This window comes from Dermacentor albipictus, chromosome 4, assembly GCF_038994185.2.
Source record: "Dermacentor albipictus isolate Rhodes 1998 colony chromosome 4, USDA_Dalb.pri_finalv2, whole genome shotgun sequence".
Classification (NCBI taxonomy): domain Eukaryota; kingdom Metazoa; phylum Arthropoda; class Arachnida; order Ixodida; family Ixodidae; genus Dermacentor; species Dermacentor albipictus.
The window spans coordinates 89,524,583-89,545,134 of record NC_091824.1 but is presented as its reverse complement, the minus strand read 5'-3'; the positions used below and the strand labels follow the sequence as shown (position 1 = coordinate 89,545,134).

General features: G+C 44.9%; 1 protein-coding gene and 1 long non-coding RNA gene across 3 annotated transcripts in view; both read left to right on the top strand.

Annotated features, from left to right (window-relative positions):
* LOC135917683 (ATP-binding cassette sub-family G member 1-like) overlaps window positions 1-20,552 on the top strand; it is an 86,630-nt gene that overhangs the window by 39,011 nt on the left and 27,067 nt on the right. The window lies entirely within an intron of this gene.
* Window positions 11,099-18,572, top strand: LOC135917671 (uncharacterized). Its single transcript, XR_010569373.2, has 3 exons — window positions 11,099-11,536; window positions 12,652-12,744; window positions 18,301-18,572. It is a non-coding gene; the product is annotated as an uncharacterized lncRNA (long non-coding RNA).

Below are 20,552 nucleotides of genomic sequence, written 5' to 3'. Positions count from 1 at the left end.
GGTTTTCAAGCTGCACACGCAACGTGCCGGCGTTTCTTTTTTTTGTTTTTTTTTTTGTTTTTACACTTGCGAGAGAGCAGCACGTCTGATACCGCTTCGCTTGAAGCTATAGCTACTGCAGCATACCACCCATAGGCGCTTCTTTTTTTCTTTTAAGCGACGCTTTTCTTTGTGAACCAAGAAAACTTGGCCACTTGCACAGGCGTCGTCGTCACGCCTTTTCCCCCTCTCAGTATTCGTCAAAGAAGATTTAAAACAAATAAAGCGCGCGAAGGCCAACTACTGGCCGTCATGCGCTTTATTTACACTATGTCGACTTTCTTTTATATATATATATATATATGTAGTCATATTACAAGACGCCAACAAACACTGTCACCAAGGGCAACGTAAGGTAAATTACTTGTGCTTAATAAATGAAACAAAGAAACGATAAATTAATGGAAATTAAAGTAGATAAAAAAACAATTAGCCGCACGTAGAGAACGATCCCGCAACCTTCGCATTTCGCGTGCTATTCTCTACCCAATTTAGCTACCCCAGTGCCATTGGCCCATCCACTTTCCAGGGTAAGATATATATATTGGAAGTTGGCGGAGTGCTTGAAGCCTGCTTCACCTCCGCCTCGGCTAGGCCCGGTATTTTACAATCTCCGAGATCGGCGCACACATTCATGTTGCCTATACGGACGTAAGCCTGCCAGGCTCTAACCCTCCTGGAAACGCATGCGCGAGATGCATAGGGGGCTAGAGGTAAAGAGCTTCGCTGTAAAAAAAGACGGACAAGAAAGCTCACCTTCGCGCTTCCGCGGCTGCATGACAATGAGAACGCAAACGCTTCTTGCGGATAGAATGAATTCGAATGGCACTACGTACATTTTCGCATGCTGCCCTGAAACTATGATGTGTTCAAGGCGCCCGTCGTACTTGCTAGTAGTCAGCAACTTCGCTTAACAAAAAAAGGTGCGGTATAATTTGTGCGGGTCCGCGTTCTTGTGCGTGCGTGCTTGCATGCGTTTGTGCGTGCGGGTGTGTGTGTGTGTGTGTGTGTTTGTGTGTTTGTGTGTTTGCGTGCGTGCGTGTGTGTGTGTGTGTGTGTGTGTGTGTGTGTGCGTGTGTGCGTGCGTGCGTGCGTGCGTGTGTGTGTGTGTGTGTGTGTGTGTGTGTGTGTGTGTGTGTGTGTGTGTGTGTGCGGGTGTGTGTGCGTGTGTGTGTGTGTGTGTGTGTGTGTGTGTGTGTGTGTTTGTGTGTGTGTGTGTGTTTCGAATCTATGCACTTACAGAAAGTTTCCCCGTATATAAATTTCTGTTCGTTGGATCTGCTGACATGTTTTTTTTCTCGTTTATTTCTAACACTACATTTCAATATGCTTGCATTGATCCAAGTGGAGGCCGTACTTTCTCGAAGCGACGATAATTGTCGCCCCGCGACGCGCGTAGTTCGGCGCTGACCACCAATGTCCGTTCGTGTCGTCGTCCAACTTGTCCGCCGTTACAAGCACACAGACCGGGATCTAAACCACGACAGCAGGAGCAAACCTGCACGCGTATTTGTTCTCATTCGTCGCCGCGCGTTGAGCCCTTTCGGCGGCAGCGTCCACCCCACGGAAATGTCTAGCCAGGCCAGATGGGGGAAGGCACTAACATTTCTTACGCCGAGCGTCTGGCGATCGCCGCCACTGCTAAATTCGTCGTTTGGACGCCTTTAGTTTGCTCCGTGTACTCCAGGCTTAGTGTGCTTCTCACCCGCCCACCCCTCCCTGCTGGACGTCATGCTTTCAAATTAGTTGTTTAGAAGCGACTGCCGCTCAAGGTATAGAAAACGCAAGCAACGCGTGGAGCGTAGTTCTTAATCTAGCAGCTGCAAGAACTTGGTTGAATGAGTCTTTCGTTCTTTGTTTGAGTCAAAGCTTTCGGGCGGCGTCATGGAAGAAACACTTGTTGACCGAAGTATTATTAGCAGCAACGACGCGAATGGACCTTGCGCGCTGTTAGCGTTTTCTGATGGCATCGTGCTGCGACTGAAAAACCGAAAGAAAAAAAATTAATCTGCTGCATACCAGTTCAGTTGGAATACAGCCCTCACGAGGCCGGCATACGCGAGCGTCTGTGGTTTTGTTTCGCGCGACACATGACGACTCGCATGCCGGTGTCTGCAAACGCGTGTGCCTTGAGCAAGACGTGCATGCATATACCGTCGTCCTTAACCGTTTGTTCTTTGTGAACACGCCAATGCTCTCGGTCTCGACCTCTTTATCATGAAAAAATACTGCACGTGTAAGGTCAAAATACGAGCACTGCATCCCTGATGCCCATTTCTACCACTTGCAGCTGTTGCCGCATTGAGGCGTTTTTCATTAGTGAATAACTAACAAAGTTCTCCACTCACTAGAAATTTTTTTTTGACTTCACACCGCAGTGGGGAGCATAAACCTGGGTTTCTTAGGGTAATGTTTCCTTCATGTCGCGTCGATGATACGGTGCTGTACATTAGGGCGTGCTTTAGAGGGTATAATACTGGCGCATGTACCTATACAGCAGACGAGCAGGCACAAGGACCTGTAAGGTGCAGTACATTACACGTTGATCCACTTATAATGCATAACTGCTGCATGACGAGTAGGATAATCTATACACCCGTAGGACGTGTCCATGTGCGACCGAAAACGTCACCATGACGACAGCAAGTGCCGTTAACTAAGTGAAATATATGCATTTTAATTACGGGATGGGTCAATTGTAAGCGAATTTGTTAATAAGTAATGCAAACAATAAAAGTATATCTGCAAAGCTCGAACCCGGATACCCATGTTCTGGTACAAGCATTGAGCCTGTCTCGTGACGACGACATCGAACATGTTGTAGGAACCGACGCTCATCAGCCTTTTGCGCAAAAGGCTGTGTCGCGCAAGCAATAAAGATTAGAGCTCGCGTGATTGCGCGATGTCGACATCGTATATGCTGACGTCATTGCTTACGCCGTAGGAGTATAATGTCTCGGGTCACAGCGCGCGATACTCACGCGTCCCGGTCTGAACGCTAATGTGTTTAATGTCCATTAACCCAGCGACACATCACGCTGCGGGTGAGCCTTATATTGGACCCTGATGATGATTTCACCATGCAGCTGCGAAATGTAGCGCTTTAGGAATGTCAACGTCTTGCGAAAAGCAGCGGAAGGTTACGAACGGATGGTAAAGAAAGCATATCGAACGTTGCGAAAGGCCAGTATACAAAGATGACGTTTGTGCCATTTCGATCGCATGTCATACTGCGAAGAGTATTGCTTTCTTTTTTTTTTTTCCAACCCACCGTGGTTGCTTGGTGGCTATGGTGTTGGGTCGCGTTATCGAATCTCGGCCGCGGCGGCCGCATTTCGGTGGTGACGAAATGCGAAAACACCCGTGCACTTAGATTCAGGTGCATATTAAAGAACCTCCGGTGGTTAAAATTAATACGGAGTCGCTCACCACGGCGTGCTTCATAATCAGATGGAGATTTTGGCACGTAATGACCCCATACTTCTTTTTTTTTACATGTTTCACCAGTGTGAAGTACCAAATGTTAAATTCATCAAGCAGGGCAGTCGCACTATAGTACACTGAGATAACAGTTCCAGCGATACCTATCAGAGGGTAAGCGCATGAAAAAGTATCTTACATGGTTGTAGTGGTTGTACATAAAGTAGTGCCTATACAGCGTATAGTGCCAAAATAGGGTAGTGGCTGATTTCGGCTTCACCGAAATCAGGAAGAGTGGACTGCAAGACTGGAACTCTATTCAGTGGAACGCAGTGCGTGCAGAGGTAGCGCCGCACCAGCGCTCAAGGGGAGGAGGGGAGGAGGGGACGGGGCGGCGGAAGGTTGAATAGCTGGCAAGCAGTTAACAGTATTTTGCCCCCTTTCTTCCCTTCTTATACCTTGTTTCCACAAATCAAAGCCACGGCGATTTCGTTCACGGCTCAATATGTCCGTTCTGGTCTTCGGGGCACGTTTGTATCACTGGCACCACGCAAGACGCGTGTCTCAAATGGTTGACGAGCCAGCTGCACGGGAGTACGAGCCAGCTGCACGTACTCGTCTGCTCGATTTGGAACGCGTCCACTAAACAGCCCGCCTCGTCTGCTAAGACACGTGGCTTGGCTGTCCTCGTCTGTGCAGCAATATCTCCCGCGGCGGTTCCCCCTTTCCGCCCTGTTAGCTGAAATTAGCGCGCTAGCTTCGCTGTGCCCAACGCTCGTTACACGTGCCAACATCACAGTCGCTTCTGCCAGCCGCCGCACACGCCGATAGGCTCCCGCTGTTTTCAAAGGAATGGCGTGTCATTTATTCTACTTGTCAGAGCAGGGGGGCTGGAAAGGTCTGAGTGTCTACTCCATGGTATCTGGATTTACGCACTCCGCGAAGATGGCAGGTAACCGTTCTAATTGAAATATTGTCTTTACCTCTGCCTAGAGCGAAAGCGCCTTGTGATTTCACAATCCAAAGATGGATGCACTTTTGGCTTCGTGGTGCTCATCACGCATACCCGTCAGCGACTTTCTATAAGGCGACGAGAATCGTACAAAGAAGTACATATGTACAAAAAAAATGTACAAAGTACATTTCCAGTTTTCCTTATCCCAAGTCTCGTGGATCGTATTTTCCTCGAAGAGAGTCTCATATTTTGTGCACATATTTTTATGAAGCAGCTGTTTGTTAAATAAAGCGCGCAGAATCTATGAGGAAGGTTATTCAGAGATTTGCCGATAACTTTTCAGTACAAGAGAAACGGATAAACGTTTGTTACTTCATCTTAAATTAGGAGGCAAAACGCTTGAAAGTGTGGTTTCAGTCTCATTGATGGTGTCTTCAGTAATCAGTGTCATTGCTTCCTAGCCGAACTACATCTGTCTATGGTGGTGCACTCTAGTTAACGTCAACACTTAGGCAGCTTTTCTTTATGCGGAACTCGCTTAACCTTTCTTATTTAGCCTTTTGGCTTTGCTGTAGCGTCATGGTAGCTTTATCTACTTATTCATTTAACAATAACAATCATATACTTTAGGATTTACTAAAGATTCAAAAATGTAGCGAAAGCCGATGAGTGTTCGTCAGAGAAGTTGCACGACGCAGCCCGAGACTGCGTCATTTCGAAGGCGACCAAGGACAAGTAATGAGCTTTAGAACGACTCGCATCAATGTAATATTTATATTTATTAAGAGCTCTGCGTTGGGAGGAACTGTTAATAGAGGCTTTACGTACGCTTAACGGAACCTAAGAGAAAGTTATGTTGACATGTATCAGTAAATTACCCTTATACAATACCACAGGGCAACACTTGCGGTGACGGGAGGCCTATTGAAAAGTTAGAAAAGGCGCAGGTACGTACGATACGAGGACGTAGATACGAGGACGACGAAGAAGCGATAAAAGACGACAGGGACAGACTGGTCACGTACCAGGACATACTGAGACACTACACGAAACAAAGAGAAGCATACCCACAACCCCACAAACAACTCGACAGGTCTCAAGAAACAGATTGGAGAAGATTGCAAACCAGAACGTTCCGAAACCCAGTACACTTAAACAGAATAAATTCAACACAATATCCAGACGCAAGCTGCAAGCTCTGAAAACACGAACACGCAGACATGGCACACATCTTGTGGAAGTGCACACAGATCGGTTCAGTATACGTAGAGGACAAGATAGAACCGGACCTTCTCGAGGAGCGATGGCTAAGCGCTCTGACTAGCTCAGAACTACACGACCAATTATGGGCTATCCAGCGGGCCCGGGCAGTGGTGGAGAGGCTATGCCTCACCGCACACAATGCCCGGGTGGCCTGAGCCCGTGCTGGCAACCTCGCAGGTCCTTTTTCCATTAAAGTTTTTTCCGTCCGCCGTCCGTAATACGAGGGGCTACGCCGCCTTGAAGTTCCCGCCTCAGCTCACGATGACGTCATCGGCTTGGATGGTGTCGGCCGGGGCACAGTTAATTTTTCATCGGTGCAGTGAGACGACGTTGTACATTTAAATGATATAAAGAGTGAGCTTAGCAAGTTTCTAGAACATTTACCGGCGCCAGAACGGTTGGAATTTGAGAAGATACTCCAGACTTCGTGAAGTCACACTGACGTGTTGGCGCTCGAGTTTTCGGCGCGAAATGAAAGAACTGGAAATTTGATCTGAATTTTTCTCCTTTACTACATCGCCTTACTACCGCGAAACAGGGAAAGATATAGTTCTGAAAGAATATTTTATAAATATATAAAAGGAACTGGAGTTTCTGTTTAGTATGCCTTTAATATGTTAGCGGGCTTGAGGCTTCCCGGCCAGCATGTTCCCATGTCAAGTGTCCACCTTCAGTTGCCAGTCACAGCTTGTCACTGAACAAGCACAGGCACAAAGTGTGGAAATCGGGCAACAAAGACCACGGCGCTCGAAGGAGGCAAGTTCACGAAGAGTAGAAACACCGGCACAAAACAGCGAGAAGGCGCGTGGTATGCAAGTCAAGAGAAAAATGTGCGCATCGCACTGCCAAATTCCAGTCAATGCATCCGTTATCCTGCACACTTCAGCCACAGTCTTGCAAATACGTTCTTCGAATAAGTATTGTACTATCCACGTCTTTCTTTTTTTTAAACATATCTAAGGGCTTTGCGCAACTTTTGCTGTCCATTCTGTTGCAGAGCAACTTAAGTACTGACATCGGAAGCGTGCCTGACTACACGCTGTGTTAATTGATGAACTGCATATTACTATGCTATGAAGCGTTATCTGGCTGTAAGCTTGCTCCCAGTCGAAGGAAAGTCGTGCCTTGCCCTTCGGAAATGTTTTTCTAATGCTGTTCACGTAATTAGCCTTTGACTCTACGGTAACATTGAGGGAAGTTACGCCGCCGTAAAGATAACATCACGCTCATAATCCGAAGCCAATTATGCTTGACGTTTCTCACTGCGTCAAATCCCCCCCTCCCCTCTCGATAGAAATCTCCGTGAGCATGGTTGACGTAATGTGGGCGCCTGCAGGTTCCGTCACAAAGAAAGCTGCCTCGCCCAAACGCCTTACGGCCTCCAATGCGATCATTTGCGGACGTCGAGCAACCCCGCCCGGGATGGGCCTTCGTACCAGCGTCCTCACTTTATTGTCATAACGCTTTGCGTCACAATTTATTTAAGTGCGCCTGCATATAAAAGAAGCCCGTAAAAATTTCAAGCGGCAACTGTTGCCGTTTTTCCCCTGTATGAAAGGCCAGGGGCGGCACAATATACGTGAGCACTTCGGGTACGCATCAAGCTTGTATAGTTGAAGCTGTAAAAGGGCGCAAAGACGAGGAAGAAAAGAGTGGACAGAGCGACGCGCCTTGTCCTGGCCACTCTCTTCGGTCTCGTCTGCGGGCGCTTTTACAGTTTCGCGACGCAGGTAAACCAAATATCCCAGTTATACGTTCTGTTAAAGCTTGCATAGAGATGGCAGACGCCCGCATTTCGCAGATACGCACACATGCTTTGGAGAAGCTCGCAAACGGTCCGTACTTATTTGTGAAAGAATGAATGAATTCCGGGGTCTTACGTTCCAGAACCACGATTTCATTGAGCGGCACGCCATTGTGGGGGACTCGGGATTAATTTTGACCACCGGGGGATCTTTAACCTGCCCCTAATGTGCGGGACGCGGGCGTTTTTGCATTTCGCTGCCATCGATATGCGGCCGCGGCGGCCTGGATTTAATCTCGCGACCTTGTGCTAAGCAGCACAGCGCCACAGCCGCTAAACCACCGCAGTGAGCGTAATCATTTGTGACAAGCACGCAGATGGTGTCTTCAGGCACATACAGCACAAATCCTGTGAGCATTTGCATTTCAAATGATGGGAAGTTCATCGGCCATCTCCATAAAATGTATATGGATACCGCGGTGTGTCTGGAGTCGACACTATAGGTTTACGGACGTTCTGTGAAATGTAACCCTATGAATGACAAGATGTCCCTGAACGATTGAGTCAGTTTGGATGTATGCCGGCGCTTCGGATCAACGATTCCAAGTCTACGTTTTACCTTCAGTAGTTTCGCTAACACAGTAAAATAATTTACACCCTTGATGGTGAGAATTGCGACTCATAACACCCTTGAAGGGTGTTTTCATTCAAGAAACATCCCATCATCATGACTTTTTGCGAAGCATAGGGAAGTTCTAGGTGCCATAACACCCTTTTACCCACCGAAAGGGTGCACTGACTAAGAATATTGGGGGTGGGTGCAAGGGTGTTTTTGTTTGTTTTTATCACATACACAAACATACAGTTGCACGAAGAGACGGCGTGTCCCACGGCACTAAAAACCAGTGGCGGATCCAGAAATGTGCCCTCCCCTACCCCAACCGCTTCCCCCCGAGACATGTCTTGCTTTCAGTGCCGACAAAACTCCTGAAGAGAGTCCTCCTCCGTTTCACTGTCTGTTTTGATAAGCCCTTTTTAAATATGTCCTGCGAAAAACCTGTTGCTGAAGCACTACTATCTACTATGTCACAGTGTTCCAGGTGGCACACAGTTCTTAAATGTCGTCACGCACAAATTCTGAGGAATCCAAAAGCGCGCACCTACTTTTTCTAGTATTGAGTATTTAACCAAAAGAAAAATGTTCAAAATGTTTTCAGCACGGCAGAACTAGTGGAGCTCTTGCTTTTGGGACGCCAGGAATCTAGCAAAATGAATAGGCCACGTGACAGCATGCAGCTGGACGCGCCACAATTGCTCTAAAGCAGTGCCGTCGTCTAGGTTTCTTTCAAGCATGACAAAACAGGCAGAAAAGTGTGCGACGAACCATACGCGGACAAAAGATACGCCGATTCGAGAAGCTTTGACCCCACCTGACCTTCTTTCGCCGAATCAATAACCCCAATTCGTTCTGCTTCTCTCAAGTTTATAAACAAGGTAGGTTCGTTGGCAAACTTGAACCTTCTCACCCACCACAATGCTTTGCTCAAGCAGCATCTGCGGAAAGAGCCGTGCAAAACGCTCATGGCTTCGCGTCTGCGTCAATTTACGATGCTGGCTGTACAAAAAGAAACTGTTAAGTTTGTAGTTGTATAGTAAGGGAAAGTTCTACTGGCTTACAAACAGCTGCCTGAACGGAGTGCTCAAAAAGAAAGGGAGAATAATCTAAGAAAGTATAGAGAACTAACGTACAACTTGCGATGCATAAAGTATTTACAACACCGACTAACAGCGGTATTTACTCAAATATTTCCCCTCCCAAACTGGCGACAGTATTATTGCATGCATGAATAGGATATTAAGCCAATCATTGCAGATATAACGAGATTCCAGAAATTGGAGGGGAATTTGCAGACCCATCTTTGTTCACGGAACAGTGGTGAGCCATTTTTCAAGTGTGCGCGCTACTGCCCACCTGCCAAGTACGTTCGCGATGTCTTGGCATATGCAGACCCGTCTCGCGAGACTCGCCCGTCTGCCCTCGCTAGACGGGTAGGACAGATGCACATGCTGAATACGGGAAAGAAATACTTTGCAGAATGAAATTGAATTTTGTCAAAACACCAGAGCTCTGGATTGCAGGTTACAGCGTGCACAGGGGCGTTCTGCCAGATTTTAAAACGAAGCTTTCTATGCCTCCTCCCTCACTCTTTCCAATTCTGCTGCTGCTGCTGCTACTACTGCTGCTGCTGTCACTGGCTTGCCAGCCACGTCGGTGGGTAGTTTGAGGGCGTGCATAATGAACATGAGAGGGACGCGAGGAAGGCGTGTGCGAGTCCTTTTAGCGAGAACTTTGTGGGCATCGCTACAATACTTCTTGGACCCCTTTGGCCGTCACAATGCCCACTGAAACACCCTGGCCATCGACACAATGCCCTCTGGAAGACTAATTACGCGTTAGCCCCCTTCTGCCCACCCCCACCCACCGCAAAAGTAGTGCAGAAGGTGCAGCGCTTACTTTTTTGTACTCACATGCAACAGCGCAGAGGAGAGACAGTATGATACTAAGGGGAGACAAGAGAATGCTTAAAGCCAACACCCAGACGAAATGTCATCACAGTTCCCACACTTTACCAAGAAATTGTTGTTGTCATTCAATAGCCTTTACCACAGCTGTACCCTCGCCGAGCAAAGGGGTTCGGCGATGGTATAGGCACAGCTATTGAATAGGAACAATACTAAATTGCTCTGCTCGTGGTAGTTTGAGGGCGAGAGTAGTTGGGTTGAAAATGACTTGTCTACCGCATGCACAAAATACCTCGATTGTGAATATATCTTCCTCATTACCCGTCAAACTGCTATTATAAGCAACTGCAGTAAGACAAAGACCGACATCAGATTGTAAGCGACAACTCACGGGGCTGTCCTCCAAAGGGGAGTCGTTATATTTGTTCTTTCTTTTGAGCGGTCATCCGCCGCACTTGCTCACCCGCTCTTAAAAAAAAAAAAAGAAAAAAAAAAATACCGAGATCTGGATTCGCTTCGGTTGCACTTTCACGACACCACGCAAAGACTTCGTACTTGGAAACTTAAGGTTTTCGTGTAGTTCTGCACATGTGAAATTTCGTGGTGTCGCCTATACGTTTAGAAAGCTATTATGCAAGTACTTTTATATCTGCCGTTCGTCCAAGCTATTTAAAATTTGCGTGAGCACACCAGTTCAGAAATATGAGCATTGTGAACTTCTTGAAAATGCCAATTAAAGCTTTTTTTTCTCTCATTCTCTGCGCATAAAAGAAAAGACAGACTCGCAAGTACCTCTGTATCTTATACAATCAGGAAGGGCCACGTCTCTTTACAAATGAACGTCCAAGCAAACAAACAAAAAAAAGCATCGAGAAATAAATTCACTTACACGCAGTTACCAGCCCACCTTTGCCCCATTTGATTTGATATCAGCCCATGTTTCTGGGAATAAATTTCCAGTGAAACTACCCGTAAACACAGAAAATGGCTTAGAGATAGCGTAAAATAAATAGCTTTGAAAGTAATACACACACGTAGTTTAAAAGAATATTTGTTTTTATGCCTTGAAAACGAAACCGAAATTGAAATAACTTCCCCCGACGGGTGTCGCCGCTATCGCCGCTACGTCATTTCCTACGTCTCGCGGCGGGCCGGCGGGCCGTCGGGTGCATGTGTGTTCTCCGTGACATTCTTGAAGTTGTGAGTAATTAGATTGTTTTTTGCTGCGTTTAGGTTGTACCACCTCGTTGTTCTCGCGTACTTTTGTGCTCATCGACGCGAAGTGAGCGTCCGGAGTGAAGACGCGATTGTGCGTGAGAAAGAAGGGCAGCAGCGGCCTACGACATCGGTGTTTCTTTGTGACAGTGTGCTTACTACGCCTACGACGGCCGTCATTCGTGGCGACGAAGAAAACATCTTCCATTCGGCCTGAACAGTGATGAAGTGGACGTTTTGTTCTTCGGCGGAATCCATCGTCAACATCGTCCATCCACTACGTAATCGAATTGGTGTGCCCACAGTACACATCGTGGCAGCGCTCCGCCTTCAAACCGAGGGCCTTTTGCAAGGCGCATGAACTGCTCATATAAAAGGTACGTACGTAGCCACGTTCAGCGTCGCGTTTTTATGGTGCGTCATTGTGGTAGTAATCTTCGCGCAATTTATTTAAAGGACAGCACAACGTGTGTTGGATGCGAGTGTTGTATATGTACTCCAGGCGTAGCCTATGGGCACCGAATGTGAAAAAGAAAAACAAAATGAATGTTTCATTGTTCACGTGACCTCAACTAGAGTTGTAGAGAATTAAGTACTGCTACGCGTCAATATCCGGCGCAGGCAGGTAAATAATACTTTGGTTTGGCTAATTAGTTCATTCTGTTACTAAAGATGGGCGCGTACTTATACCGGTGTCACACGGCCACTTTCGATCACGATTGAGCCTGTTCTGGATCGAAATTTTCGACCGCGATTGGCTCCCGTCCGCCGATTGTGCAACGAGGCCAAACGCCTCCAGAAATTCGATTCCAGTCAGGATCGATCGCGGCCAAAAATATGCAGTGTGACAACCGTATTAAATGTCGCTTGCGTAATTTCACTCAATTGTTATTGTTCTTTTTTTTGTGTCGGAGGTCCCGTGGTAGGTAATGGCGCAGGCAGCTTGCAATGCTTGTGCTTTCATGACTAGAACTAATGCAAAACAAAAGAACCATGACCGTCCCGGCTATGTACTGATCCTTCGCTTTAAGTTGTGCTCGTTTGTTCTAGAAGCTCTTGTGCTGTTGCGGATGAACGCATGGTTGCGCTATTTGTTTATAAATTTATCTTTTTGTATAAATAAGCACACCGAGCCTAATTAATTTTTTTCTCGTCCTTGAACTCGTTTCTTGGTTTCACGCAGGCGTGCTTATTACTACTACAATTTGTTTTCTTGTTGTGTGACTGAACCCTGCCTAAGGCGTCCTGTCAGTTGTCAACAGTATTTCTGAAATGAATTGCACTGAGCGTCCTACGGTTAGCGTACGTTTCACTACCTTGTTTTAATGTCTAGTTATAAAGGGTATGGTTATTGTAACTATTCTTGGCCTTTATATATGTAATTATTAAGCTGGTAAATGCTTAATTGTATTTGCTGTTTCGAGAGGTTCTTTTATTGAGTGGTCAATCTCGGGTGGTATTAATGGTGGGTTGTTTTCTTGTGCCCATGCAGTTACAGTGAGCATGAAGCAATTGCATGGGAACCGACTGGCTGTCTTGGGCCTACACATCGCTGAAAAGACAGTGAAGACGTCTGAGCTGACAGGTATACTTTTTTCATCACAATTGGCCTACATATTTTTTACAGGAGGATGAAGACCTCCCCCAGTGAGTTCCAATTACCCCTGTCTTGCGCTAGCTGATTCAAAGTGAAGCGTGCAAAATTTTTTGACTTCATCATAGTCTACTTCTCTACCGTCCTTGACTACCCTTCTCTTCTCTTGGCATCCATTTTGTAACTCGAATGTGCCACCGGTTATATGCCCTATGTATTACATGGTTGACGAAGGCACTTTGGTTAGTTGGTGCTCATTGCAGACTTGAGACATCAATAACTAGCGTGAAAAGACAACATCAAGAAGCACATACGGAAGAACTCTAAACTTCAACTGAAATTTTTGCTACACAGAAACATGGAATGCACAGAATGCCGACGGACAGAAACAACAAAGGAGCTATCGGAACAAATTTATGAACAGGTTAATTTCACTTACGAACATTCTTGGTAAGAGCCAGAGACGGGTGCTTACACACCTATTCCCCGCTTTTTTGATGCAAAGTGGTTCATATATTTCCCTATGTACCTGCTTCTGGAACTGTCTGAGCACACGATTGCTTTGAAACTGCTCGGTGCATGAGCACGTATGGCGATGATTGGCCATGTGGCCACCAGCCACCAAGGCACTCAAAGCTGCCCTATGTATCCTCAAGCCAAACAGGTCGGTGTTTAAACGACCGCTTGGGGGAACAAAGATAGGGCAGCTGTCATGGCTGGTGGCCATCTGGCCAATCATTGCTGTAAGTGCTCATGCACTGAGCAGTTTCAAAGCACTCATCTGCCCAGGCGGCTCTAGATGCAGGTCGACATAAAAATATTCGAAGCACTTCGCATCGAAAAGCGGGTGATAGGTGTGTAAGCACCCCTTCCCTGGCTCTCGCCAAAAAAGAGTGTTCGTATCTCGAAATGAACCTGCCCACTGATTTGCTCCGATACCTCCTGTGTCAGGCAGGGAAAAGGAAAGATAAATGTTGCTTCCATGCGTCGAGGTCGCATCCCCTGAATCCTATGTTTCTGTGTAGCCAAAATTTCAGTTGAAGCCTAGAGTTCTGTCCTGTGTGCTTCTAGCTGTCGTCCGTTGTCTTTTTCGCGCTAGTTAATGATGTCTCAAGTCTGCACTACATGGCCTGACCAGCTCCCTTCTTTACTCTTTATGTCAGCTAGGATATCAGCTCCTTCGTCTGCTTTCTGAACCACGCTGCTGTCTTCCTGTTTCTGCTGCCATCAGGATAGGAGTGGACATGACAAATGAAACTGAATGTCATTTAGACAGAGGAGCAGTGAGACATCCTGTGCTTTAGCTTTTGTTGTTGTACATAATAGTTGAAATTGCAACAACACATCTTTTCCACCTTGTGATCTTCCCATAGCTGCGGCAAATAAATATATAGGCTTTAAGAAACTAGAAATGCAGTTTGCCTAAGAAAGAGAATACTCTTGCACTTAAAGGTAATGTGTATGATGATCTGACTCCTTTGATGCATGTGCCTTGAGAGGTGTTGATGCTGTTCTTCATTTCTTTCTCAGTGAGCTTTACTTGATGGGTCTGACTTTGTATAAAGAAATAAGTTCTAAAGAAACCATAATACCTAACAGGCAGAATTGTCGAGGTTCAAAGCCAAGTTTTCTTTCATGACATATTTTTTTCAGACTGTACTAGTTGATCCACGATGTTCGACAGCGCAGACTTGTACAAGGGACGTCAAAAGTGGCGAGAAATGGAACAAATGCTATCGCCTCTTTCTCCATCCTTTCTCGTGTTCACACAAACTAGCCCGTTTGCGTACCTGTACTAGTTGGGCCATTTATACTATGGTACTCTAAATCAAATGTGTTAAATTCAAAATTGGTGCCTTTTCTATCTTTGTACAAATAACTGTTTCATAAAATAGTTTAAAGTGTTATGGTTTATATCATGTTTCGACACCACCATAACCTCATAAAATATCTTCATGGATGCAAAAGGTGCCTCTTGTGCAAGTTCCATGCTAGCCTGACATGGAGAACAAACCTGGCAGAAGATAGAGCACATGCTCTTTTGTAAACAAAACGCATGTTTGCATTTTCTAAGCAGTTATTGCAATGTTTTCTGATGTTTATCTGCATGAACATTAATTATCTCAGCTGCTAAAGACACATCACTAGACACTGTGAGCAGAAAAAAGTCTGATAGTGCAGTACTGTTGAAGTCATGCAATATTATGTTTAAGCAAACTGGCAGGGATGCTAGCTGTTAAAAAGAAAAAGCTGACTTCAAGATAAATTTGCCCTCCTAAATGTGGAATTGAAATGCACTATGCCTATAAGCTACAAAAGATTTCCAGGATGATCAGACTAGTTACACTGGCCATTTGCTGATTCAGTAAGGTTCACTGAAGCTTGTTTTTAAATTCACACTGTTTTTATACAAGGTGATGATTTTCAGTTTTGTGGAATTTTTAAATATAGCCCTGTTGCATATTGCATAATTCTAGTCCTTGAGCAGGAATATTCGAACAGGCAGATATATCTTGCACGACAAATCGAAACATATCAAGCTAATTAGAAAATTTTATTATCTGTCGAATAAATTACATTATAGCTAACATAAACGAAAAGAAAGCGGCTTAACCGATGAACCCGATGTTTATTAATCATATCCTAAGAAGCCAGCAAACACTGACACCAAGGACAAGTTAGGGTAAATTACTTGTTATTAACAAATGAAATAAAGAAATGATAAATAAATGGAAATGAAAGTGGATGAAAAAACAACTTGCCGCAGGTGGGGAACGAACCCATGTCTTCGCATTACGCGTTATATGCTTTACCAATTGAGCTACTGCGGGCGCCGTTTCCCCGTCACTTTCTTGGGTATTTATGTTTCCTAGTAGAATCCTGGGAGTGTTTGCCAGCGCCACCACATATCTGGGGCACATATTGTAATTTACGAATCATAGCCAGTGACATTACAAGGTGTATCTACTTGGAATTTATTTCCAGAATGGCGTCAGTTTGGAGATATGCACCATCAAACTTGCTGTAAAAATGCACTGTTGTTCCACTTACTTTTTAAACAAAATGTGCTTTTATGCACTGATGCACAAAAGTAATGGGAACACCCTTGTGTATTGATCTTTATAAGGGAAATATTCCTAAACTGGTGTCATTCTGGAAGTTCAAATGCATATGTCTTCCAAGCTCACTGGCTACAATTAATAAATTGCAATATGTGCAGTAATATAATTAGTTACGAAGTTAATTAGTGATTTTTTTATTTAGTTGAGCATGGGTTTCGATTTCTCATACTAGTAATGTCCACCTCTTCAAATAATCTAGCTCAAGGTCAAGAATTATGCCATCTGCCGCAGGACATTTTTTTAAATTCCATAAAACTTAAAAATGATCACCCTGTACAATCCTACTACAGTGCTAAACATCATCATCACATATAATCATCATCACATGTAATCCTAATAACCCTAATCCTAATCATCACATATAAGAATGCCGTAACAACACTGACAAGTGCACTAAAGTTTTCTGCGCTTCACAGATGAAAGATGTTGGCCATTAGAATGTTTGATCTCAGTGTAAATCACAATCATATAACCAGCAAGATCAAGTGAAAGCAGATCACAAACTTCATACATGAAAGGCTTTAACTGTGCTTTGATTAAAATAGCTAAACTTCTGTTAAGCATGATGGATTCACTGTGTTGTTTCAGTTAAAAGCATCTAAAGTGTTCTTGCTTGGAAGATCTTTAGGGAAAACCTCTGTAATAAAAATACCAGCAGGATTATGTGCTTGCTTAGTGGAGATGGCTAAGATGATGTCAGAAGGTGTAGGTAGGGCTTCTTTGTAGTAGAGATGCCAAATAGTTCTGACAGAGGTGTTGTTACCAGCCACTGTGTAAGTCAGAGATTAAGAAAAAATAAAGGTCAGCTTAGTGATGCTTAGTATAAAGAGAACAACAGGAAAACGAAACAAGTAATGCTCTCAACTAACATTTTAAAATTTTCGTTGAATATGTTACAAATAATTGTGTCAAATATTTTAGAGGAACCATGCTTGATAAACATTTGCAGAGCAACCACCATGACAATTAGGGATCAAGAGCACACCAGTGAGGCGAATTTAGAAGCCAAGATCACTAAATTCTAGTTTTGGGTCAAATGTCACACACAAAAACAAACTGCGCAGCGTTATTGCTGTAATATGAGGGTGGTTAAGAAAGTAATGCCTCCAAACCCACTACTTTACCAGTAGTACTGCAAACATTTTGGCTCTTTATCATTAATGCACTGATGTTTAAGCTATAGAATGTCACTTGACCCATCTTCCTATCTCTTCGCGTTCCAAAGTAATCGAGCAATGCATCGCATCCAGTGGTGATGTCCAGTTGAAACAGTGGGCTGTAATTGAATTGAATTTCTCACTGCGGAACGTTCTGCGCCCTTCAACATTCATTGCCATCTGAAAGCAGTTTACGGGGATGCCGGTGTTGAAGTCAGCATTGTGCGTAGGTGGGCAAGTACTGAGAAACATCAAAATCCAGCGGCATCAAATGTCCAGGATCAGCACCGAACTGGACGGCCCACAACGGCTTCTTATGAGGATCATCAACATCAGGCAAACGAGTTGAATCAGGTCAATCGTAGGATCAAGCAACACCAGATTGCTACAACACTCGCTATTTCCATTGGTTCAGTGAACCACATAATTAAAAACCTCCTTGGTTACAAGAAGAATTGAACTTGTTGGCTATGCTTCGACTTTTTCATGTCAGTTGTCAGTTACCGTGACACCCAACAAGCGCAAGTCTTCTTGTAACGCAGGTCGTTAATGATGTGGTTCACTGAGCCAACGGAAATGGCGAGTGTTGTTGCAATCTGGTGTTGCTTGATCCTGCGATTGCCCCGAGTCAACTCATCTGCCTGATGTTCATGACCCTCATCAGAAGCCATTGTGGGCCGTCCATTTCGGTGCTGATCCGGGAGATCTGATGAGGCAGGATTTTGGTCTTTCACAGTCCTTGCCCACCTCCGCACAGTGCTGATGTCAACACAGGCATTCCTGTAAACTGCAGTCAGATGGCCATGAATGTTGATATGCACACAACCTTCCACAGTCAGAAATTCAATTACAGCCTGTTGTTTCAACTGGACGTCACCACTGGATGCCATGAATTGCTCGATTACTCTGGAACGAGAAGAGATAGGAAGGCGAGGCAAGTGACATTCGATAGCTCAAACATAAGTGCATAAATGATAGAGTTCAAAATGTTTGCTGTAATATTGGCAAAGTAGTGGGCTTGGAGGCAATAATTTCTGAATTGCCCTCGTAATTCTGTAGCCTGTCTCTCCTACATTCATGATGTGGCAGATTGAATGCATTATTCTTTCGAAATAACGATTTCTTGGAAGTAAGCACTACCTGTGCTTGTTTCTTTAACCTGCTCTTCATGTGATTTTGAAATATTAAAGTGAATGATGCAGGGAAGCACAGCTTGTCATGTTTCGTGTACTTTTCCTGACATTAAATTGCAACAAATCATTTTGCAGGTAGAAAAGAAGCAGATGGCAACAGCGATCAGTGAAGAAATGGCTTCATCTATGATGGCTCGCCTTAGGACATTGGAATGCAGCTACACAAAGGCATCATCATCCTCGCCTCTGCCCTGGAACTTTGGTTTGAATGAGACTGTTCTTCAACGTAGAACGGCCACAAGACTTGTCACCACATACAAGGCATAGTGCAAGCTCTAAATATTGTACAGGAGGCTAGAATAAATGACCCTCCATGCAGTCACTCTGTGTCTGTGGTAAATGGGACCATCACACATGATTATGTGTTTTCTCTCAAAGTTGCTATGCCGTGCATTTGGAAACACATTACCCATTGTATGCACACCATACATAACATTTCTGTCTGCTAGCCTGACTGTGGACTTACGAAACAAACAATGAAGTGCATATGAACCCGCATCCACATGCCATACTTCAAGGGTTATTATATTGGTCATTACACCCGATAGGTGAAGGGGTAATATATTCCTGATCACACCCTTACACCCCGTGGGTCGAAGGGTAATATGTTGTTCAAAACACCCTCAAGGGATAGGGTGTTATTGGAATATAGAATAACCATCATAAGGGTGTAATTCCCTATAGAACCCACCTTTTTCAAGGGTGCTAGGGGGTTAGTTATAGACACCGAAAAAAACCTTTAGGGGTGTAAATTATTTTACAGTGAACCCCTCTTTACTTGCCACATTCTTGTATTTATACAATGTGTATTGCATTGGATCCCATCAGACACAAGCACAATAAACGTACTCCCCCGGCTGCGGAAGCTTAGTGGCTATCGCATTTCGCTGCCAACCTCGGGGTCCGTGTTCGAACCGGGCCGCGGCGGCCGCATTTCGATGGGGGCGCGCAAGGCAAAAAAAAATTTTCGTGCACCGTACGTTGTGCGCACATTAAAAAGCCCAAGGTGGTCAAAATGATTCCGGATTAATCAAATGAATCCTTCCACTACGAGTGCCTCATAATCGGACCGTACTTCTGTAACATAAAACCCCTCAACTTTATCAAATTAATGTAAGCCTAGTCCAACGAAAAGTGTAGGAGTTCCATCAACAGAGCATCAATGTTCGCCAGGCTGCTATTTCCTCATAAACGCGTTACCCTATGTGCATTGATTTTCTTTTTTTTAACATGGCTGGAGTTGGAGCCAAAGTTTATACTTCCATATGAAGAATTCAGGTTTCAAGGACACGGGGAAAAAAGGCAAATACTGCAGCAATTTTGTTGCCATCTTTTCTTTGAGGTATCGATGATTTCTTCTCCTCTAAAGGGCAAGTATCTCGCGTACAGCCGACAACTTGATAGGGGTGGTACCGACACCCGTATTTGCGCAGGAGGTTTCTTGGCAGAGCCAAACAGTACTTTGCGTGCGTTCTAACAGAGACAACAACACATAGCGAGCATAGCAGCCCGCGGAGCGCATCCGGCTCAAACAAAGTGAACTCGGTGCACTTGCACCTACGCGAAACTCAAGTGGAAGGTCCCTGATGACTCTGAAAGCGAGACGCAATGATGGAAAAGAAGGCGGTACACCCGACAAGATATGCGGCTATCAAAGAAACGATGCGAGCGTCGGAAGAAGGTGCACGAGCGAGAGAAGTGGTATGGAAGAAAAACAAATAACAAACTACAACAGGCATTACGAACGTGGTCGTTATACGAGCGTCATCAACGGTATGTCGGTGTCCTCTCCTGTTGTGTCCTTCGTGCGTGGTCCTTCGCTGCGCAAAGGCGAAACTTTGTGTCTTCGCAGAACAAAAGAAGGGAAAAAAATGTGAAAGAACTGTGCGTTTTCAGAGAAGAATATTGCAGTATATATATTTTTCTCGTGCTAACTTGATGTTCTTACAGAATAAAGGTGGCGCGCATGTCAATGCCTCTATACCCACGTTGAACCCACTTCTGTAGTTTTCAACAAATCAAGGAAAACGCATGTGCATTGCAGTACACCCTTTCTGTCCTTAATGCACCGACGCCGTTAGATACTTTGCAAGAGAGAGAGAGAGAGAAAAAGCATAAATAACATCTGATAGAGCCAGTCGCATTGCACAGTAAATGGCTATTGCGGCAAAGAGTATTCAGCGAAGTCCTCGTCCTTCTATGTGGCCTACAGGCAATGTGAGCAGTCCTTTGCCTTCACAGATGCCTGACTGAGCTGTTTGTCTGCTTACCCTCAGCTCAGGCTTGCTGTTTAAGGACACAAATATGCATAAAGACCGATGACTCAT